The sequence below is a fragment of the Artibeus jamaicensis genome, unplaced genomic scaffold (assembly GCF_021234435.1).
Source record: "Artibeus jamaicensis isolate MK-2021 breed Jamaican fruit bat unplaced genomic scaffold, CSHL_Jam_final contig_415, whole genome shotgun sequence".
Taxonomy (NCBI): Eukaryota; Metazoa; Chordata; class Mammalia; order Chiroptera; family Phyllostomidae; genus Artibeus; species Artibeus jamaicensis.
Window position 1 is genome coordinate 16,819,848 of NW_026521823.1, and position 25,529 is coordinate 16,845,376.

Below are 25,529 nucleotides of genomic sequence, written 5' to 3' on the forward strand. Positions count from 1 at the left end.
AAAATCTGTAAGCTCTTTACAAAAAATTATTACTGTATATCCTTTAACTTCTCAGTTTCATGCAAAAAAGCAATCCTGATATAAGACAAATCCATTTTACATAGAATAGTATATATATATATACACATATATATACACATACATATATATACATATATATTCATATGCATATACTCTGTTACATTCAATTATTGTAAGACACCTCAATGAATTGTGCAGTTGTCCAATAACCCAGATGACAGCCAAAGGAATACCGAACATTCTTAAAGAATTCAGTCATCCCTAACATTTTCACAAACTTTCACAGATTGTACATCATCCCAATTACTTCTGACTTTATTCTGTACCATGAAGATCCATAGAAATGAACTCCTTCCTTTAAATTCTTCCCACAATAGATACCATGCAAATAACATATGAGCACAATATAATTTTTTAAAGATTCGTGGGAGAGATAAAGGACTGATTTATGTCTCAGGAAAGTAAATGACTAAGTGGATATTAAATGCTAGTCAGCTCTATTGTTAGAATATATTTGTTTACCCCAATATTAAGTATTTCCACTAGTCATTTTTCCTACTTTCCTGATCTTGTACTATCTCCCCTATTCCCTCCCTGCACCTTTCCCATTTAGAGTGTATATTCATCTATTCATTGAACAAGTTCTTATGAGAAACCCATCACATTTTAGTCCCTATAATAAAGTATGAATTCTTATTCTGCATAGACTATAGTGCATGACTTCGAAAATTTCATAATGGCAGTACAGAAAGGACAAACCACCTTAGTATAAACAGAATTCCCAGTGCATTGTGGATACACTCAACAATGATAGACACTCTTTCATTTCACAGATTTTGTGTGATATGATGGCAACTCCTCAATTTTTTAGTCAGTCAGACATAAGTTCAAACCCAAATCTTCTTCTTACTAAGAAATGCGACACAAGTGACATTTCTGTTTTATCAGGTGAGCACAAGGCACAGTTATTCCTTCTCCATTTTTTCCCTAATGTGTGTGTGAATCAAATGAGATGATTTGGAACATGACATCTGCCAATAACTTTTATTTTTGGATTGCTAAATGTAAAATATTTCAATGCTTTTAATATGTATGTTGTGAAATAATAGTCTAGTGATATAAAGTAATTTATGGGGTTTGGGGGAAGTGGTGTTTATTTTCAGGGTAATAAATTATAAGGTTGCCTCAAAATTGTATACATGTACTTACTGTCACTAACAAATAATCAAAAAAGTTAAGTAACTGGCCTAAAGTTCCGAAGGTTTAAGTAATTTGTCTAAGATTACAAAGGTGTGTGAAGGCAAAAGTTTCATTTATATGCCATTTCCTGGTTATGAGAGTTGCTTGGGAATACAGAAATGTTCTATTTTATGTTCCTTACTTGGGGACTCATAAAGATTAGACTGTTAAGAACTTGGATAAATCCTAAAGTTATAAAACCGTTTTACTTTGTCTGACTTTATGATAAATTGGTTTTATTTTGTTTGGCTTATACACAAACTTATTTGACAATGAGCCTCAGTTTTTTTTTCATAACATCTTTTATTAAGTAGGAGAAAAAGTTCTATTGTACTATGGGAGAATTGGATCTCTTTTTTATCCATAACATATGGGACAAATAAGATATTAAACTTTAAAATATATCTTACCAAATAATAATATGAGAATAAATGTCTAATACATATTTTGTTATTTCTTAACATGAATCTTGAGGTATTCAAAAATAATAATATATTCTAGGGGGCAGTGATTATTTATATTTTTCTCCCATACCATGTGATCAAGTACAAGATTCTTTAATGGAGCTTAACAATTATTTTACATTATGAACTTAAAATTTAGCAAAGCATTTGGACACAATTAGGACTTTGCTGCTTCTGGTTTTGTTTCTATAAATATTATAATTAATATTACTAACCCTCTGATTTTCCTAGTGATTATTACCTGAATCAACTACACAAAGCAATATTTTCCACTACAAGATAAGATTCTGTCATATTTGGTGGTGCATTTAATAGTTAGTCCCCTGGTTCAAAGGCTCCACAGGCCACTGAATGTGGGTCTGCATGTTTACCTCTGTGTGCTTTCAACAGTGCAAGGAAATAAGATATAACTATGTTTACTTTCTCTGCTACTCTATTACTTATCCAACACTCAGGCAGATACTACAGAATAAAATGCTCTATACCGGGAATCAGAAAAGGGGATTCTATATATGATTCTGTCCCTATGTAACTATGCGATATAAATCAATTTAATTCACTTTCCAGAATTATTGTTGCTTCTTCTGCAATAGGATTTAATGATGCTGTGATGCTCTGCTTAAGTTACACTCTGTAAGAGAGCAAATGAGACAAAGTGAGTTACTAAAAAAGACAAGTAATATACTGATTTCTCAACAAATGAGAAGTATTTATTTACTTGTATTGCCAGGTCACTTATTATTTGTAAATTGTGTATATTTCCATAAAATTATTTTTAATTTATTTAACTATTGTTCAAGTACAGTTTTCTGTTTTTTTACTCCCAGCCCAGCCCACCCCACTGTGCTCCCCACCTCCCTCCCATTTCCACCCCCCTTAGCTGTTGTCCATGTGTCCTTTATGCTAGTTCCTGTAAATCCTTCCCCTTTTTCCCCTGAAATTCCCTTCCCTCTCCCCTCCGGTCATTGTCCCCCTGTTCTCTATCTCAGTGTCTTTGTTTTTATTTTGCTTGCTTGTTTGTTTCATTGTTTAGCTTTCTGTTAAAGGTGAGATCCATAAAATTATTTATTTATTTATTTTAAAGATTTTTTTATTTATTTATCTTTAGAGGGGAAAGGGGGAAGGAGAGAGGGAGAGGAACATCAATGTATGGTTGCCTTTCTTGCGTTCCCTGCTGGGAACTGGCCTGAGGGGAACTGGCCTGCAACCCAAGCATGTGCCCTGACTGGGAATCGAACTGAGATCGTGTGGTTCGCAGGCCCACACTCAATCCACTGAGCTACACCAGCCAGGGCCATAAAATTATTTTTGAAGTATTTCTAAGATAAAATTTTATGTCTCTTAACCAATCAGTGACTTTTGTCTTGCTCTAATTGGGTATATTAAAGTATGTTTCTTGCCTTTTCCTGTATAAGATTTCCCATCCTGTTTTGTCTTTCTAAATAGAATAAATTTGTGAGATAAAATCAGGAGGAACAGAAAGTGAAAAAATTAATTATAATCTTTCTATAAAATATTTTTTTAAGTTTAAAAGTAAAAAATAATTCTTCCCATTGGTTGCTAATCCTTCATCCCCAGACCCTCCTAAAGTCTATTCTGTCCATGTCTCCAAAATTTTGGGAGTATTTGTTCTTTTATTTTTTCCCCCCTATTTGACTTTAATGAATAACATCAACATTTTAAGAAATTGGGGCAGCTGTGAATTCAGAAGAGAAACTCCCTCTGTGTAGAAGATAGAATAGCTGTCATAAATTCTGTTCCACAGTGATGTGTCAGTGCGTCATGTACACGATTCACATGGACAGTAGTTTTTGAGCATTTCACACCTTCAGCCTAAAGTCAGGAAACTCATTCTAGATGAGTTACTACTAACATGACTAATATGTGAATTGCTTATTCACATTGGCAAAGAATAACCTAGAAGATGTGTAAGCACAGAGTGAGTTAGGTTGTAACAGAACTCAGAAAATTTACTAACTTTAAACATCATTGATATGCATCCTTGATAATTCTTACTTGGCACAGGTCTTTAGGAATTAATAGGTTACCAGCTTCCTTAAGAGATTAATATATTACAAATCATGTTGCTTTTAGAATGTTTCAGAGGTTCTTAGTTTTTATTAGCAAGGGAAGATTTCAATGAAGCAAGATGTAAACAGTTACTATGATCTGAGTAAATTAATATTAGCATAATTAAGCATTTTTCAAGGCACTATTTTTGAAAGGAGAGAGGTAAATTTATCTCGTTCTACTTACTGCCTTCACTATGCTTCCTCTATATCTTTTCTACAGCCTATTGAAGAATTTGGTTCACCGTTTCCAGCATGTTATGTGAACTGCAAGTGTCTGTAACTTAAGTAATCAAATTTCATTACGTGTAAAGACCATCAAAAGCATTTCTCTCTCCCCTTGAGTAATTTACAACACATTTTTTTCTTCTATCTTGGGAAACATGGCTCAAATACAAGTGTTAGAATCAATAATGAATTTGATGAGAAATGATAACAATGATGTATTTGTTTTTATCATCTTACAGACATGCTGAGGTTCATTTTCTGCTTTTCCAGTCAATTTACAATTTTAGATATTAAAACATTAAAAGTGAAAAAGCTATGGAATAACAGAACTCATTATTTAAACTGTTTAATCAAATTAAAATAAAATTATAAACAAGAATATTATAAATTATTCCATTAGTTTTAAGATTTATGAATAAAACTTTCTTATTTAATTTTAGGGGCCTCTAATAGGATGGTAAGTGAGTCAGCTAATAAATACTTATGTACTATGCAAATATAAGGTCTGTTCTATACATTTGGAGCTGGGAATTGAATAAATAGAGCTTACAGTCTTATTGTTATGGCAAAGAAAAAAATACATCTAATTTATAAACTGTGTACCTACTGCCTTACAGAATCACAACTTTCCTTTGGGTGCTTCTTCTGCCTTATTGTGTAGACTGGGGAAAATTACACACAAATGTCCTGTGAGCACTGAAGGGATTCCATGTGCAGCCTGCCCTATCAATTCCAATAAAGGGCAGGGTCCTTGGCCCTTACCACTTGAACCCTGAGTGCAGGACAAAGGGAAAGATAAGGAAGCTATGATTCATTCACACAGTACCTGCACCTTGACTTGTAAAGTGCTTTACACTTCCTCGTTCTGAGCCCTTCAGAAGTTGGTGGACTTTTGCCCTGTTCAGGTCCATTTTAGCCAGCCTCTCCATCTACTTCATGTGTTCTTTATTTCTTCCCAATAAGTTCCCTTTGCTAAGGTACCTTTCCTTGTCTTCTTATTTCTGATAATTAAAGCACAAAAGTTTATACAACATCTTCAATATTTTTAATTAGATATATACAAACTATATCCAGATGGAAAAACTAGAAAGTGGAATATTCCAGACCCTCTTATTACCAATGTGTGATTTCAAAACTTACTTATGTGTTAATTAAATTTACACTAGAAACATTATTCTTTTCACTATATTCTCAGTGAGTTTCAAGCAAAACATTTCCACATATTTCCCATTGATAACTTGGTGCTTTGAATTTATGTCTTGAATAAGCTTTATCAATTTAAGAGAAAATGAAGAGTTATATACCTTAGGAATACCAAATATTAAAAAAATAATTAAAAAAAAACATGGAAGTACCAGAAAGTGTTTAAGCAGAACACTTTCTGTAGTAAAGAGAAAGTTTCATTCGGTAGAATGAGACTGTGACACAGAAGAATTTTGAGATGCACAGTCTGTATGTATGCCCTGAAAATCTTTTCATTTCTTTGGCATGGTTGCCATGTTGGTTAAATTTGCATAAGGTAATAAGCCACCACTAATTCTTAAAAGAAAACAAAATGAATTGTGAGTTTGTAGAATTTTGTACTCTGACTTCTACCAGATCTTGCAGTAAAAACTCACAGTCTTGCTAGATCCAGATGGAGAAGACAGAGTCCTGAATCAGCAGACCTGATGAAAATGTAGGAAGAAAACCCTGGGAATGGAATGAAAAAACATGAGGACAAATTTGCCCAGTCCCTCCACTGACTCCAAAACAGCGCATGTGTGTGGGTCCCCAGGAGAATAGCAGGCCCAAGAGAGAGCTGACCTCATTCAAGGTCATGTGCTGCTCTTCTGTTGGACGTCACACCTCCTGCAGTGAGGTAAGGATTAGCAAAGGCAACAAGGCATACAATACAAGTATCTGCACAGAAATATTAAAAGTTATATTTCAATTGTTTAAAAAATTTAACAGCTTTTATAAACCCCCAAATTATCCCACTTTAAGTGAATATTTTAATGATCTCTAATAAATTTATAGGTATACAATCCTTGCCACAATCTAGGTAGACATAGATCATTCTCTTGTCCACTCTCTGTCACAGGAAAATAATCTGCTTTCAGTTTCTGGAAATTTGCCTTCTCTAGAATTCACATATAAATGGAATTATTTATTAGATTGTTTTTGTATCTAGTGATTTTTACCTACAATATCTTTGAGGTTCGTGCATGTTTTAGCATTTCTGATTATGTACCACATTTTGCTTTTCTGTTTACCTCTTGGAGGACATTGAGAGAGTTTCCTGGTTTTGACTATTATAAATAATGCTGCAATCGGCATTCATGTATGAGAATTTGTGTAGCTGTATTTTTCCCTTGAATGAATACCTGTCAGAGAAATTTTTGAATTGTATGTTTCTATATAATATATCCAACTTTCTCAGAAAAGACCAAACTGTTTTCCAAGTGGCTGCACTACTTGATATTTTCACCTGTTGATCTACATCTTCTTTAACCCTTTGTACCATAGGTTTTCAGTGATAGCCATTTTAATAGGTTTAATGTTATTTAACTGTGGTTTTAATTTGTATTTCACTAATGACTAATGATGTTGAACATTTTTATGTGCTTATTAGCTGCTCATATCTATACATAAGATACATACACACACATACACATATATACAGGGCCTGGCACAAATAACAGTCCTTTTTATTACAGAATCATGTATTTGAAATCATAAGCATATAACATAACACTATCTGTAACATAACAATATAACACTCAAACTCACTATGTGACATTTCAGTTGAAATGTTCAAATTAAAACTATAAATTATTACACCCATATTATTACTCTACCAATCATACCCAAGTAGGCATTATTTCTGCCAGATCCTGTATGTACGAGGTCTGTCCAGTAAAAGTCCAACTAATGTTAATATAATGAGAATGATTTGAGTGGCATTGATGTAACCTGGCAGCCAAGGAGAGTGGACTGGAATGTGCAGGCATGAGCAGTGATGACTTCACTGTAGTAGTCAGTGGGGGCAGTAGATGCTGTTGAATGAGCCATACTGTGTGGCTGTTACATTCAATATGACTGATCGAGTAGAGCAATGAATTTGCATCAAATTTTGTGTCAAATTTGAACATTCCTCTACAGAAACCATCCAGAGGATTCAGAAGGCCACAGCTACGCACAACTGGAGGTGATTGGCAGCTTCATTACCACACATGCTTGCTCATTCATCATGTCTTGTGCATAATTTTTTGGAGAAACATCAAATCGCCCAGGTGACTCAGCACCCTACAGCCCAGATTTGGATCCCTGGGACTTCTGGCTTTTCCCAAAACTGAAATCACCTTTGAAAGGGAAGAGATTTCAGATAGCTGATGAGATCTATAAAAATATAATGGGGCAGCTAATGGAGGCTGGGAGAATTGTATGAGGTCCCAAGATGCCTACATTGAAAGGGACTGAGGCATCATTGTCCCATGTACAATGTTTCTTGTATCTTGCATCTTCTTTAATAAATCCCTCTATTTTTCATGGTAAAAAAAAATTCTTCAGAAAAAGGAAAATTATAGTAGGTGGAAATTTAAATATATGCAATAGAATGGTAAATATGTGAAAGATATAAAACACATTTTTTCTTATGTTAAAATCTCTTTTAAAGAAATTTGGTTCCTTAAAGAAAAAACATGCTTAACTATGTACTGCCATGTATGTAACTGGAAGGGCTCTCTGTGACAGCAAAAGCACAAGAGGGCAAGAGGGGGAAGGTTTTGCAGTTCCTAGACAGCAGATGACGCATCATTGCTTGAAGACAGACAATGGTAAATTAAAGATGTATTTCACACACCATGGGATTACTACAAAAAATATAAAGAAAGATGTATAGTTCACGAAGATAACATCAAATCATACAAAAAATCAATGAACTAAGCAGAGAAGAAATAAGAAAAAAGTAAACAAAATAGGGCAAATAGCAAATGAAGGGGGTCAAAGGGAATGGTGATAGGACAATCTTTCCCTGGCGTTGCCATGATTTCCTGCTTCAACAGTGCTTGATACAGAACCAGTGCAAAAACTCCCATCTCAGTCAGCGCTACCCAGCTAAATCCTGCCACTACGTCACATGGTCCTCAGACTGCCTCAAGGTCCCTGCCACCGTTCCAGTACCGTGAAGTCACCTGTCCTCAGCAACCCATAATAACAACATCCACCTTACAGGTGTGCCAAAACTACCACAGGGCTTGAAGCCACCATCAATTCCAGATCAACTCCAGCTCTACGCTTCCTATATCTACCTGTCCGTGTCTCACTACATTGACTACGATGATGTGGCTTTGAAGAACTTTTCCGAAGATCTTCTTCGCCAATCTCATGGGGAGAAGGAACATGCTGAGAAACTTATGAAGCTGCAGAATCGACTAGGTGGCAGAATCTTCATTCAGGATATCAAAAAAACAGAACATGATGACTGGGAGGAGGGGCCAAATGCAATGAAGTGTGAATTATACTTGGAAAAAAGTTTGAATCAGTCACTACTGGACTTGCACAGACTGGGCTCTAAAAAAATGGACCTCATTTGTGTGACTTTATTGAGACTCACTACCTGGATGAGCAGGTGAAATCCATCAAATAATTGGGGGACCATGTAACCAGCTTCCACAGGTTGAAGGCCCCTGGATTTGGCCTGGTAGAGTCTCTCTTTGACCAAACATACTCTGGGAGACAGTACAGAGTAGTACAGTCTTAAGCAGCCTTCTCATGGCCTAAGTCACTTACTGTACCTGGGTAAGTGACTTCCCTGGTTACCAAAGCAGTAGTGCATGTTGGAGTTGCCTTTACCTTTTCTATAACTTGTATGAATCATCCATTCATGTCCTTCAATGGTACTATTCTTTAAAATAAAGTAATTTGGTGCCCCCACAAAGAAAAGAGGTGGTGATGGGAAAAGACTTGACACTGGGTGCTGAATGCACAATGCAATATGATGTACCACAGGATTGAATGCTTGAAACCTGTATAGTTTTATTAACCAGTGTCAGTGCAATAAATTTAATATTTTTTAAAAGGGCAAGCTGGTGTACTTAAACCCAGCTGTATTAGCAATTCCAGTAAATTTAAATGGTTTGAACACTCCAATTATAAGGCAACAAATATCAGATTGGATAGATACATAAGTTCAAAGCATGTGCTATTTATGAAAATAAACAGAGTGAGAGAGAGGGAGAGGGATGGTTCTTGTACCTTGGTCTCATTCAATAAACGTCTCTATTTTTCATATTATGTGGCTGGATACTTTCTCAACAGATCTCAGGGAGTGTGTGAGTGTACACATAAGTGTATATATACACATACACATACACACATACACTAGTAACAATCAACATAAATCTTCATTTTATAATAACATTAGAATAAAGTACCTGGTGATAAATTTAATATAAGAAATGAAAAATATGTACCTTGAAAACAACAAAACATTGATACAAGGTAAAGAAAAATCTAAAGAAATGAAGAGACATGCCATATTCACGGTTTTAGAAGATTCTATATTGTTAAGATGACAAATATCTCCCAAATTGCCTGAAATTTAATATAATACACCAGGCCTTACATAGATATTGAGAAGTTGATCCTAAAATTGATATGAAAGTGCAAAGGATGAAAGACAGCAATACCATTTTTTAAAAGATGAATGAAGTTAGAGGACTTACAATATTTTATTTCAAAGATGATTAGAGACCTATAGTAATGTAGACATTGAGGTATTAGTATAATGATCAAAATATATTCTGAGCACAAATCTTTTAACAGATGCACAATTGTTTTCTCCCAGTCTGTGATTTGTTTGTCTTTTCATTTTCACAGATGGATGGTATAAAGGTATATAACTGACTTTTGTAATCTTGCATCCTGACACATAGGGAGCAGATGTCATTGTGATGATTATGACTTAGCTATAAGTCTTCCATAGCTATGATATGTCAGAATGAAAAGTTTCTTTCTACTGCAGTTTATATTAGAATTTTATCACAAAGAAGTATTTGATCTTATGTGTATTTGTTGGGAAGCTGTTATCCCCCCATATTTCGTCAACATAGTATATGAATTGGTTTTTGGATATTAAAACACACTTAGACCTCTAGGATATTGTAATTTTTATTAAAATCTGTTAATAATTTAAGTATTTTTATGTGTACTTATGAGAGATATCATTCTGTATTTTTACTGTACATGTTACTGTAATATCTTTGGCTTTCATACCAGGGTAATATTTGTCTCAGAATAAACTGGTAAAAAGTCTCTATATATTTTCTGAAATATTTTTAAGCATCAGTATTTTGTATTTAAATATTGGGAAAAATTCACCAGTAAAGTCACCTGAGCCTGGGGTTTTATGAAATATCTGTATGGTTTACAGGTTTATTTAGACATTTTTTATTTCTTGAGTTCATTTTGGCCCTTTGTGTCTTTCTAGAAACTTATCCATTTATACCTTTTATTGGCAGAAAGTGGCAAATGATATTTTTTAATCTTTAATTTCCTCAACATTAGTAATAATGTATTTTTCATTCTTTATATTGATAATTTGCTTTTGATTTTTAATTCATTAGTCTTACTAAAGATTTATCAATTTTGTTGATCAATTTTATAACCGATTGAATTTGATTTCATTGATTTTTCTCTATTGTTTTTCTGTTTGCTTTTTAATTGGTTTAAGTCACATAGTAGTCATCTTCTATGTGATAGCTTCATTAAATATTTATTCTACATTGCAGATGCCATCTGCAAGGTTTTCTTCAAAAATCAGAGAGCCTGAATAAAATGCAAACCTAATTTTGTATTTAACTCTCACCCAGGGGTATGTTTATTGAGTTTCAGAGAGAGAGAAAGGAAGGGATGGCAGGAGGGTAGTGAGAGGCACAGAGAGAGAGAGAGAGAGAGAGAGAGACATCAATCTGTTGTCTCCTATACCTGCCCCAATCAGGGGTCAAACCTACAAGCACAAACGTAACATTTTTAATTCAACACTTAAATTTCAATTTCTTTTTGCATAAAATTCTGTTAAAATGAAATTCAAAAATTTAAGCTGATCAATATCATGCGGCTGCATAATCGTCTTCCTCCCTCTGCAACACAGCTTCTCATCAAGTCAACATCTTTGTTGTGGAACAAACTGCTTATGGTGAAAAGCCCATTTTCATGTATTTAATTTTACCTTCCTATTCTAGCATCAGCTGTTACATTTATAAAATACAATCAGAAAATTCACTAGAAGAAGAAAACAGATAGAATAAAAAGCACATAGCAAGAGAGTGGATAGAAACCCAACAATTTCAGTAATATTATTAAATGTAAGTAGCCTAAAGTATTTGATGATGAAGCAAAGATTATAACATTAAATTAAAAAGCAAGACCAAATAATATGCTGCCAACGACAACAAAAAACACTTTAAATATAAAGATACAGAGTAGTTAAATATAAAGAACAATACATCATGCTAACATTAATCTGAACAAATACCAATACACTGAAGTTGCTCTACAGACCATCAAGACTTGGCTGTTGAGCGTTAGCTTCCTGTTCCCCTGGATGGTACCATTCATAATAAAATACCCAAAACTGTTGGTGCAATGCTTGATGCCTAGTGTTTGCCTCTGCTAGTGCCTGGTGGAAAAACTCTTTCTGCTTTATAACATAGTTAAATAATTACACAAGTAATTCTTTGCTTAATATTGTTTCTCCTTCTATATCGCATCCTCTATGTCATGAAGTATTCATGTATTGCCCTTTGCTTTAGTAAATATGCATCTGAATAGATGTCCAATGATATTTTATTATTCAATAAACTATTATATATCATTGAAATGGAAAGGTAAGAAAATTGTGACAATCATATAAATAGAACGTTTGGAAGAATATTAAAAGTTAAAAAAGTTATAATATTTAGAATTTGTTGATAAATAGAATTTTAAAAGTATCTAGTTGTAGTACTGTCAATTCAAATATGCTCAGTTGTTTTTTATCTGCTGTTCTTGAGGTCATGCTATTCATTTGGTACTAAAATGCAGCATTGGAGTTGTAATGACTGCATCCAATGAGTCTTTCTGTTAACACTTGAAAAGTTGGAATATGACAGTGTCACAATGGGACAGTACTCAGTTAAATGGCATCTCTCTATATGCCAAGAGTTGTGGGACTTGGCACTTAAATCTTAATTACAAAAAAAGCATTATCAGATATTAAAGCTCTACAGGGAAATTGAATGAATCACAACAGAGAATTCCAGTGTTAGACCTGCTTCACATAAATTTAATTGATTCATACAATACAAATACTCCAGATATATAAGTAAATCAGTATCCATTAGAAATTTCAGCCATTCATTTGAAAGAAAAAGATTCTCCTACTGAAAAATAATTATATTATCAGTTGGGGGTAAATGTGATCAATGAATAATAGAACACCTTGACTAAGAAGCTGAATTAACCAACATAGTTGTTTAGAACTTCTTCAGTTTTATGAATAATTAAGACAGATGTACAAGTGAATTCCTTTACAAAATAAGTGAGTCTCAGATTTACCAGTCATACATATTTTGTGAAAGAAAATAGTAAATGAAAGAGTTAATTGGCTAAGGAAGTTGAAGAAGATATTACCAAGGGTGGGGAGGCTGATGACATTATTCCCCTAAGTGGCACAGCTGCCTGTCACTCAGTAACAGACATCATGGCTGCCGCGAGCAGCAATGTGAAAGAGAGGCCAAATGACAGGAAAATATTTCCTAGTTAAATAGAGACCAATTTCAGATTTTGGAGAACAATAAAATAGTTCTTTCACACACAATTTAGAAAATAACAAGCAGTGACTCTTTCCCTTTGATACTTGCTAGCTGTCCCAGCTGTACAGTGCATGACTGGTCGATGGTAGACAAAGAATATCAGAAAGTGGTCAGAGGAAAAGAAGGACAACAAATCTTGAACCCCATGTGCAAGTCCATTGAGCTGCACATCTATTAAACACTCAAATGACTGGAGGAAAAATAATAAATTATATAAGAATATATTTTATCTCAAAATGAATTGTTTCCCTGGAGACAAAGATGAACAATATTTTTTCTTGGTCTGTCTGTTTGTTTGAATGTGTTGACAGAGACTTAACTCACATAAACTCATATCAGTAAAATGTGTCAAAATGTTTTATGCAACTTACATATACTTATACCACATCACATATACTTATATCACATCGTGTTTTCCTGCTTTCTGGCCTCACCCTTCCCTTTGCTAGCTAAATCGATTTGCTTCAGTACTCATTCTATTTATACAGCAGGGTCATGTGTCTTTACCACCAATCTTTATCCTACATGGGTCAGTGGTCACCTGAGATACCGGGGAATGATTGGCTTAATGTTCCCTTCCGAGTCACTTCCATGTGCAGCTCCCACGAAGGCTAAACTCCTAACCCCTGCCCCAGGTCTGCCTCAGCATTCTGCTCCCTTTACCTCTGATCACTGCCTGCAACACCATGGATACTCATTCTTTGTGTTTAATTTATTGAAGAACTGGGTCCATAATGTGACTGTGTAATAGACTTTTACTAACTTTTTATGTGCAAAAGACAGTTTATCAAATAAAAATAATTTTGAATGTAATTCAACCTATAATTATTTCTACAAATGCATCGGCCTTCCTCTCTCTGTAGAACTCCTCACCAGTTTTCCTTGCTGTCAGTCCTAAACCTCCTACTTTCTTGTTTTTAGGAATCCATATGACCTAGACAGCAAGAAGCAGAACAACACCCTCGTTAATGTTATCGAGAGATCAATACTTGGCACTTTACTATGTAGCAATTTAAACCTGTGCATAAAATATCTCTCACTTATATGCAGAGGCCTTATTTTTGAAAACTTGACAATATATAATGAAGTCTCCCTCTAACAGAATACTAGTTTTATTTTTAAAGGAAATTCAGTTTTCCTCCCAGGCTCACATACAGCAACAGCTCTAATATATCACATCTCCCCCAAATAGATGCAAAATATAGAAGATAACGGGGATTGTTAAAAATAAGTTCATAGGCCAGGCATTGAAGGACAAATACCATATGATCTCACCTTTAACAGGAAGCTAAATAACAAAATAAACAAGCAAATAGAATAAAAACAAAGACACTAAAATAGAGAACAAGTGGGCAGCGACCAGAGGGGAGAGGAAAGGGAATTTAGGGGGAAAAACGGGGAAGGATTTTGAAGAACAAGTATGAAAGACACAGAGATGAGGACTGGGGGGGGGGGATGGGAGGGAGGTGGGGAGACGGGGCGGAGGGGGGGTTGGGATGAGAGAAATTGACAAAAGAAAACTGTACTTGAAAAATAACTAAATAAATTTTTTAAAAATGTGAAAAATAAATAAATAAAATAAAATAAAATATTTAAAAAATAAGTTCAGACTATATTAAGATAATAATAAAATATAATGTTAAGGCTAGAATAATGAAAAATGAATTGAAAATTATGTTTGACTGCTATAGTAATTCAGTGTTTATCAAATCCCTGCCTTGAGATAAGCAGAGTATTCCTCAAAAATCTTATAAACAAGGTCCAAAGCTAATATTTTAGACCCTTAACTTTTTCAATAATAATTAATCTTTTAAGAAATACTTTAAAATGTGTTCCCTTGAATTTTGCATTTCAGGCATAGTTTTTTTTCTTTTCTAAGACAAAGTCAGAGCTAAACTAATTTACATTCTCATGGACAATCATGACCAAGAATAAAATAAGTAAGTAAATAAAAATATGTTGATATAATACCTTTTTAATTTTTATAATGTTTGATTGGAATATATTAAATATATTGACCTACATGTATATTATAAACTTACATATAGTCAGAATGTATATTTTGTTGGAATGTGTATTTTTAATATGTTTATGCTATTATATAAATTCATTTTCCATCCATTCTCAGGGATATCATTTCCTAAGCAGATAAAGAATAAACACTTTTTTCATGTTACTTCTCATTCTGTGATATTTGTGTGAGGTAAATTTCATATCTCATCATAAGGATGAATGGCTTTTCTTCTATACCCTGTAACTGGTACAAATGGCTGGTACTTTACTACAGATCTATAGCATTACGCACAGTGGGCTTCCATGCTTTGAAGTGCTCTTCGGCGCCTGCATTTCACTCTCAACACATACGTGTGCAGAAGGGCCAGAGACTCATTACTGCCACTGCCGTTTAATGTGCCATGATTTTCAGGATTTGTTCTCAAAGCTGTTTCCTAAAAAAATCTGTATGTTTTCCTTCTTTTTCTACACTTTGAAAAAAATTGAGTAGCAATGGAATTACCTGATCTGTTACAGATCCTTCAAATACCCAGTAAATCCTCCTTTCTCTTGGTTTTCTGTTTTTGTTTTCATTCTGTCTTCATTTCAGTCTTTTGGAAGTTGTTCTGTTAAGAGATTCTGACATTACTAAAGAAATGTTTTGGTAAGATATATTTCTTGGAAGTTGTCAAGGATTTCAAATTTATATGAGTAGAGTTTACTGTTCTTATTTTCAAACTGTTTATTTTCAATGGCCCTTTCTCTTGGTGTGGCTTTGTGTTGCCACCTCCCACCCTCCATTAAAGTTGCTAACTGCATTGGCTACGGTTTTCAATGCTTATTCAATACATTCCAGAAAAGTATATTTATAATTGTTATCATTAGCTTCATTTCATAGTTTTGATGTTTAAATTAACTTATAATTTTATTTCCCATTCTTGTTCTTTCAAAATTTGGGTTTTTGATTATATTTTTTCTCATTTAAATTGTAGAAGCATTGATTTCTATGAATTATTCCTAAGCACTGGTTTAACAATATCTCATAGATTCTCACATATGCAGCCTTTTTTGTAGATATTTTCCAGTTTCGTCTTTTGTATCAATAGTTGTTCACTAGCATTTCTTTTGAATTTGCAATTTCAAGAGTTTGTTTTATTGTTACTTTTTGTTGCTAATAGTTTTAGAAATGACTTTTAGTTTTATTACATTATTGTTAGATAGTGATGTTTGTATAATTTATATTTGGGTGATTTTTTCTTTTTTTTATCTAATATATGGTCAGCTGTTCTGAATATTGTATGTACAACTGGCAAGACATCTTTACTAGAGCTAGGATTCACAATGAGATAAATATTACTCTTGGAATCTACCATACTGATTATGTTGTTTTGGTGTTTTCCATTCTTATGACTTTGTTGCCGAATTAATCAACTTGTGTCTGTGAGAGGTATGTTAATATTTCAGTTATGATATTTTATGTGTTTCTACTTTCCCCTTTGGTGGTTTCTTTTATATGAAAGTCATTGGTATGTTTTCATTATGCACGGTAGCCTCTAGCAGTGTAAAGCGACTTTGTCTTATTTAATTGTTTTTGAGGGGTTGTATCTTGTTCAATGTCAAAATCATTAACCCAACTTATTTTTCTTTTCACTTCCTAGTATATTCTAGATTATTTTTTCTTTCACTCTCATGAACTTTTTAAAAATTTTATGTTTTTTTATATAATTAAAGTCTAAGATAGATTTTACATTGTTAGCAACCTATAAATATTTTTAAGTGGGTAAAAAATAAGGTCATTTACATTCACTAATAGGACCGACCAATTTGTTGGCTTGAATTAGCTATCCCCCCTTTTCTTACTATAGTATTTGTATTTATAGTTTTCTAAAAATTATAATTCAACTAACTAGCTATTACAGATACTGCTTTTAAAAATTTCTACAACCTCAATATGTGCAGTAATTAAACTTGGTAGTAATGTCTTCACTATTCACTACTTCTGTTCACATTCATTTTTAATATTTTACTTTCAGGCTAATACTCATGTGCAAGTCAGTAATCTTTCTTTTCATCTTTGTTGAGATGTAAGTGATGAATAAAACTGAATTTAGCCCTGGCTAGTGTATCTCGGTGGATTGAGCACCAGCCTGCAAACCAAAGGGTCACCAGTTCAATTCCCAGCCAGGGCACATGCCTGGGTCATGGGCCAGGTCTCCAGTAGGGGATGTGTGAGAGGCAATCATAGATTGATGTTTGTCTCTTTTCCTCTCCCTTCCCCTTTCTAAAAATAAATAAATAAACTCTTTAAAACTTTTTAAATAAAAAATAAAATTGAATTCATAAATTCTAACTTATTACTAAAATAGTATGTTCTATATATATACAACATGATTCTGTCATTTTTACCTTGTAATCTAGTTTTCATAGAACTCAGCAATGCCACCAGATATTTTGCTGAAGTTTATTCTAGGTTTTTTCTTAGTTGTCTGGAGTACCTTCTTAGGAAATTGTGTGAGAAGTGCTCTAGAGATCAATGTTTTGGTTTTGACATCTTAGAAACTTAAAACTACTGGTCTCTGGCCTTGAAGTCAGTTTGACTGAACTAAAATCCCAGTCAACATTTCTATTCCGTGACTACCTGAAACATGTTGGTCCATCATCTTTAAAGAGCAAGTGTTGCTGTAAGGATCTCACCACTTTAGAAGAGACTCAGATATTTGCTTTGGCTGATAGATGTAAAAACTCAGTAGTTCAAATAGAATAAAGTCTGTTCCCAGCACAATTTTCCAGTAGATAGTACTCCCTATCAATATGAGATTCTATTATTATTAGCTCTGCTATTTCTTCAGGAAATTATACTAACATAGACACTGACAGTCATGCACACTTTTAATGTGTCAATTACATGATATTCATTTTGTTTGTTTTTGTTTACATCCACATGACGATCTATAGTTTTATGACTTAGCCTAAAATCCTTGCCAGCCTAAACATGTAAATATGTCCTATGTATCCAGGTCTGAAATAATGATATGAAGAATTACTTTTAAGGGTTTTTACCAGAATACTCTCAGAAATCACCCTTGGGGCTAACTGTAATAGTACCTGTGAGGTGTGTCCAGAAAGTATCCAGCCATGTGATATGAAAAATAGAAACATTTATGGAAGTTACAAGAACCATTGTACATAGGACAGTGGCACCTCAGTTCCCTTCAAAGTAGGCACCTTGGGACCACACACAGTTTTCCCAGTCACCATTGTCTGCCCCATCATATTTCCCTGAATCTCATCAATGGTCTGAAATCTCTTTCCTTTTAAAGGTGATCTTAGTTTTGGGAAAAGCCAGATGCCACAGGGCAACAAATCTTGGCTGTGGGGGTGCTGAGTCACCTGGGTGACTTGATGTTTCACAAAAAGAACTCTGCATAAGATGTGATGCATGAGTGGGGGCATTGTCCTGATGAAGCTGAGAATTACCATTTTGCCCAGAGCTGCAGCCTTCTGAATCATACTGATAGTTTCTGCAGAGGACTGTTGAAGCTTAACACAAGATTTGATGTAGATTCATCGCTCTACTTGCTCAGTCATTTGGAATGAGATGGCCACACAGTACTCAATGGCTTCTACTGCCCCCACTGACTAGTGCAGTGAGGTCATCATTGTTCATGTATGCACATTCTAGCACACTCTCCTTGGTTTTGAGGTTACATTGATGTTGCACAAACTGTTTTCATTATACTAATAATGGTTAGACTTTTTCCAGACACATATATGTCAGTATCTGAACCTTTGACTTCAGTTCACCCAAGAGCATATTCACCTAAGCAACTTATAATATGTCCCCCCTTTTCCACATTTGTTAGGAAAGAAGATACTTATATTCATTGTTGTAGACAGCAATTACATAGTTAAGGCAATTATCTAGGCATGACATTTTAAATATTAAGAACATTAAAGTTGCCACCCTGGCTGGTGTAGCTCAATGGATTGAGTGGGGGCCTGTGAACCAAACAAGCATGATTCGATTCCCAGTCAGGGCACATGCCTGGGCTGCAGGCCAGTTCCCAGCAGGGGACTCACGAGAGGCAACCATACATTGATATTTCTCTCCCTCTCTCCTTCCCTTCCCCTCTTAAGATAAATAAATAAAAATTAAAAAATCTTTATAAAAAGAACATTAAAGTTGCCTAGAACAGAACTACAAAGGATATAAAATATTTTAATACAAATGCATAACACATATTTTAACAAAAAGCCAAACTTTAGAGAGGAACAGTAAACACAACTTTAAAAAAGAACATAATTCCACAGGGTTTATTTCTAATGTAATATACATCCATAAAAGTGCAAAAAAGAATAGAAAGAGAAAGCCTTTTACACTGAAACCAATTGGTCATTTGAAACCAAGGAAGTTATATTTAGTAACTTTAGTAAATTCCTTTACTTTAGAATTAACACAGCTAGAGTAATAAAAATTCTATTCTTACATGAAGAAAGGATATTTTAGACTATATGACTATATTCTTTGTTGTTTGACTTCATTTTTAAATTGGTAGCTTCAAACTAATTTTTTCTTAGATTTTTGCCAAATCGGCAAGGAAATTCAATAAAAATTAAAGCACTACACCCTGGCCAGGTAGCATGGTTGATTACAAGTTTGTCCTTATGTGCCAAGGTTGTAGGATTTATCCCCTGTCACAGTAGATATAAGAATTATTCCAATAAATGAATAAATAAGTGGAACAACAAACAGATGTTTTTTCTTTCTCTCTTTCTCTTTCCCTAAAATCAATAAATAAATTTAAAAAAATAAATAAATGAAAGCATTATTGTTTATAATACCATATCAAGAAGATTAATTTGCATGACATTTATTATAGTCCAAACAAATGTTAAAAGTGCATACCCCGTACAACTGCCTCAGGTAAAACACTACCAGAATCATTTATCCAACTGACATAAATGTAGCAAGTATATGTTTAAAAAATTATATTGGTAATTTGCCATGATTCTGTAAATGAATCTGAATTAAAATAATTTTAACAAAAAGGTAAATAATGTCTTTTGGACATTAAATTACATGCAATTTAAATATACAATCACCTTTTCTTTAGAAAACAGAATAACAAAAAAAGTAATGTATATTCTTAGAATTTTTTATTGTGGTAAAATGCATGCAACATGAAATTTACCATTTTAAGCATTTGTGGGTGTGTAATTCAGAGGCCTTAAGTACATTCACATGCTGTGCAAACTATCACAATTACCCACCTCCAGAACTTACTCATCACCCAAAACTGAAACCATGGGCCCATGAGCAATAATTCCCCACTATCTCAGCCCCTGGTTACCACTGTTCTACATTCTGACCCTATGAATTTGAGTATTCTATGTAACTTAAATATGTGAAACCATACAATTTTTATCCTATTGTTGCTGGCATATATATTTCATTTAGCATAACAGTTTCAAAGGTCATCTGTATTGTAGAACACATTAGAATTTCATTCCTTTTTAAATCTAAATAATATTCCATTGTATGAATATACTGCATTTTATCTGTTAATCTGTTGGTGATCATGTGGGTGGTTGCTACCTTTGAAATATATCCACTATAGCAGCTACTGAATAGACTGCTATAAACATTGGTGTGTAAGTAACTGTTCAATTCCACATTTTCAAGTATTTTAGATATATACTTTAGGACTCTATGTTTAACTTTTCGAAGGACAAGTATACTGTTTTTCATATACATTTTTTATTTTAATGGCTAGGAGAGATTACTGGAAAGCTAATTAATTGAAAATAATGTGGAAAAAATTTAAATTAAATTATGTTTGCTTTATGGAAAAGCAACTTAATTGAATATTTCACTGTACAAGTATATTGCCTTTTCTAATCCTGCATGGACAACTTGCTTCCATAGTCTCTGAAAGCAGGCACAAGCTCACATCCAAATTGTTATAAACAAAAAAGAAAATCTGCTCTTTTACCTAAACTACATACTGTTACCATTTTTGCAGAGTGTATTTATAGATGTCTACTGTGTGTACACCAGTTATTTTGTTAACACAAAATGGAATATTATTATATATTACTCATCAAGATATTTTATTTATAACATATCTGTATTTTCATATGACATTATTATTGTAAATCATTACATGGATAAACTATAATTTATATAAAAAATATTGGCCACCTAAGATATTTTAGAATTTTGATAAATGACACATTTATCATTCTTAAAGATACTTATCAAATATTTATCAAATATTTATCAAATAGTGTAATATTTTCTGGATGAAAATAATTAGAATAATTTATAGGTAAAAGATTATATACATTCTAAATTTTGCTAATTTTCATAAAATTTAATTTTGCCAATAAGAAATTATTTTCTGTATATCATCATTCTAAAAAAATTCTTTAATAACTCAAGATTATCAAAATATTCTCTGTAAATTCTCTTATATTTTAAGGTTATACATTTTAACATGTCTAAAATTTATTTTTTCATGGAAATAGGCAATAATCAAATTTAATTGATATTTTCTAAAAAGTCCCAGATATATTGATAAATAATTTAGATTACAGGATATTAGAAACATTTATTATTAGCTCATTTGACCCAATTTGATATATAGCAAAACTTGCTGAAAATCTGTTATGTGAGTTTCAATTTATTATTTTGAATACAAGAAAATCTATCATTCTTTGCTGCAGGAATATGGTAAATTAAAATGAGTAAATGAGATTAAATGAGGCAAGTATGTTAAAGATGGATAATGAAACAGGGGATAGCAATGGGGGAAAATGTGGGACAACTCTAACTGAACAATAAAAAATTACATAAAAAGATTAATTTGCTAATGTATAAAATTCTCAATTTTATAATCGAGAATTATAAAATCAGAATATGTCTTACTATAAAAATGCAAAATAAGTGAAATTTACTTTCAGAGAAAGTTTAAATTTAATGTAGCAATTTCAGTTACCTTTTCAAACAAAGGAAAAAATTATTAATTCTTACCCTCAGTGAGGTTTTAATATGTTTGAAGTAATATTATCATATACCAAGGAAGAAAAGGGTTAAATATATTTGTAAAATGAAGGTCCAGTAAATTTTGTTAATATATAATGAAAGCTACAATAAAGAAAAATGTCATCAGATGTACCATTTAAAAGTTCCTGACAGAGTATAAATATAGGTTCTCTATTGGAGTTGTTTATTAACCTTCAAAACTATAATTTATCATAAAGTCTTATCCCATTTATTTTTAAATTCATCTCATAAATACATTTTAGATTTTATTTATACATATTTATAATGCTGAGACATCTACTTAGGTATAAATTGAATATCAACCAATGGTATTTTTAAGAAATTAGAATCTTTTTGAAAGAGCTTATCATATTTCCATAGTTCAAACAAAAGCTTCTAAACTCACATGGAAGGCAAGATCACACTCCTCAAATTGTAACTAAACTTGCTATATGAACAACTGGGAGAAATATAAATCATTATTTTCTACTGTTTTCTTTCAGAAAGATTTTCTAAAATTATATATAATTAATCTCTGCATTTTATATACCATGATGCAGAATATTTTTGTATTTTTTTGTCTCCTATCTATGTAACTTTTTTTTGAATGATTAATTACTTTTAAAATAAAATCATGTTTGCAGTACTGCATGCCTTGGTATGTGGAAATAAAACCTAGTCTTGGATATCCATTAACTTTAGTTTTATCTTTTCTTTGTTCCGCCTATTTTTAATGTCGAAAAAAATGATGACATAATGGAGTTCATCATTATCTTAAATCAACTTATGGATGGAAGTCAATGACAGAAAAATAATGCATCACACAGTTCTTTCTGTGGTATTACATTAATGCAAAAATAAATGGCATTTTAGTTTTCTGTTTCAATGATGTTGGTTATTATTTCTCTGAGTAAGCATAACTTTGTTTAGTAACCTCGGTTCATAGCAGAAGCCAGACAATTGCTGTCAACTTAACGCAGCCATTGAATCTTTCTATCTGCTACTAATATCCTAGCCATCCTTTAGTTGATTCTTACATCTCAGCTTTCAGAAAATGAGTGATTACATCTTCATACCCTTTCCCTTCAGCTTTATGGAATGAACTGAATTACTTAATAGGTCTTGCTCTGCCCTTTGAGTTCCTGGTCTGAATTCTCTGCTGAACTATCTAAGAGTCTTAAAAATAAATTCTCAGTGAAGTCATAGCCTACATTTCTCTTTGAACTTTTATACAAATGTCACAATGCTCTATTATATAAAATTAATTCAAAACATAATGTTACATATACTCTTACCCTTTAGTTAGCTTTCAACTTCAGTGATTCCTCATTGCCATTGTTATGAATTTCAGAGATATAGGTAAATGGACATAGGGCATTAACTAATAAAAAAACTATTCACCTTCATACAGCTCTTTCTGAATCATGTGCAATACAGCACATTTGAAAAAGAAGAGAATGGATTTTGATTATGGTTTTATCCTTTCAATAGTGTTATTTAAAAAATAATTAGTCCAACTTTGTAATAGAAAGAATATAGTCAAGTAATAAAGCAAAATCTGACACCAAGAAATGGAGTTCTGGAAATAAAATGGTGGCAAGATGAAATCCATAATATTTAATGCATTGCCAAATTAAATATGTAAGCTATATTTGTACTTCTTAAGTTCAAGTTATATATCTTTAAAATTATACAGGCAAAATAATATCCAGATAGCTTAAAAGTAGTGGTAAAAACAGCTTGTGTTGTAATGAAAAAAAGGAGAAAAAATAGAGGGATCATAGACCTTTATTAGACATGTAACTTAGAAATAATCTCAGCCAACATGTCATCTTTAAATGAGGAAAATACACTCCAGCAAAAGAAATGAAACTGCTTGAGACATAATGCATAGGAACTGGATCTAAAAACTCATGTTCTTTATCATATCAGCAAATTACTAAGCCAATAGTATTCAAGAGAACAAATTATTTATCCTTGATTTTTCAAATCCCTTATCAAACAAAAATATATAACATTCATTGGCAATTTATTCTATTCCTTTTAGTTGTTCTCCTTTGCTATAATTAAATATTGCATAAAAACAAGACTACAATATAAAAAATAAATTTTACTAGAAACATTTGAAGCTAATATATTGTTTTATGTTTTATATTCTATGAGATAAGGTTCAGATTCAATTAGAAAACCCCTATAAAATTTGCATATGCAAAATAAAATTTAAAGGAAAGTAATTGGAAATGAGAATAAAATTTGGTAGTAATAAAAAGACAAACAGTAATATGAAAGTGTAGAAGAATGAAACAGAATAAATAGAATATGTATAAAGAGAGATGAATAAAGTCACTCCTAGTTGAATGCATGGTTTTTAAATGAAGTAGGTACACAACTAAATGCTTTCAAATCTCAATGTACTTTCAGGGGATAAAAGTACCTTCATGAGTTAGATAGTTGACACATTTACCCATTCTTCATGTCAATAGTATGGAAGCATGATATTAATATCTAGCTGGTTGGACTGTTAGCCCAAAGCTCACTTGCATTACTGGTCTCTCCTACTGCAATTCTGTATTATTCTCTGGTCTGCAACTTCTCTACACAGATGGAACAAAAGATGTCCTCTACGCTACAGGTAGTGGTTGCCAAGACCTCTGATTTTCTAACTTTCTCTACAACCTAAAATTCTTGGCCTCATATACTTTTTGCATAAAGAAAGATCTGGAAAACCATAGGATATTTTAAAAAGATTTTACTCATTTATTTTTAGAGAGAGGAAAGGGAAGGAGAAAGAGACAGAGAGAAACATTAATATATGGTTGCTTCTCTTGCGCCCCTTACCAGGAACCTGGCCTGTAACCGAGGCATGTACCTTGATTGGGAGTGAACCTGGTGACCCTTTGGTTCCCACGCCAGTGCTCAATCCACTGAACCACACTAGCCAGGCAGGATTTATTTCTACAGAAGGAATAATTGGACCACAACACTGGGAGAACAAGTACATTTGATTTTTTGCAACTTATTCATTCACGAGAAGAATCCAGAGAGAAATTCAGATGACTAAACTGAAGGATATATATTTTACAGGCATTTACTGAAGAACTATTATGTACAAGTCCTTGTAGCCCCTGAATTGGCTGAGGTGAACAAAACAGTTGTGGTCTCTCTCCTCAGATAGGAGACAGCCTTCTAATAAAATCATACAATCCATTTCACTCTGGCAGTGAGTATTCTGAAGCATAAATCAGGAGTGCCATATCAGAGGAAAACTGGCCACCTTTGGGAAGACACAGCAGGTTAATAGGGCCAATATGTAATGGGTAAACTCATAAGGAGTTAAAAAAGATTAAAAAATATGAGGAATTGAGAAGACAGAGAAACTTGAGAAGAAAAGAGTTCTTCTCCACAAAGGATTTTTGTTATAATTTCTTGTCTGAATGTACATTATATATCATTGATTATTGTTTAACTAAATAATTAGTTATTCAATATATGTGCAGTCCTGAGCTGAATACCATATCAAAGTACAGATTTTCAGGTCATGTCTCTAGGACATTTGGATTTGTGGTAAAAAAAAAAAACAAAACAAATTGCTTTAAAATTATTGTTCTTGTTGATGCCTGAGCTACTACAAATA

The 25,529-nt window shown here is 32.9% G+C and overlaps 1 pseudogene; it reads left to right on the forward strand.

The window, feature by feature from the left end:
• The first annotated feature begins 7,724 nt into the window (after positions 1-7,724).
• LOC128627482 (ferritin heavy chain-like) lies at positions 7,725-8,754 on the forward strand (annotated as a pseudogene).
• Positions 8,755-25,529: the final 16,775 nt, after the last annotated feature.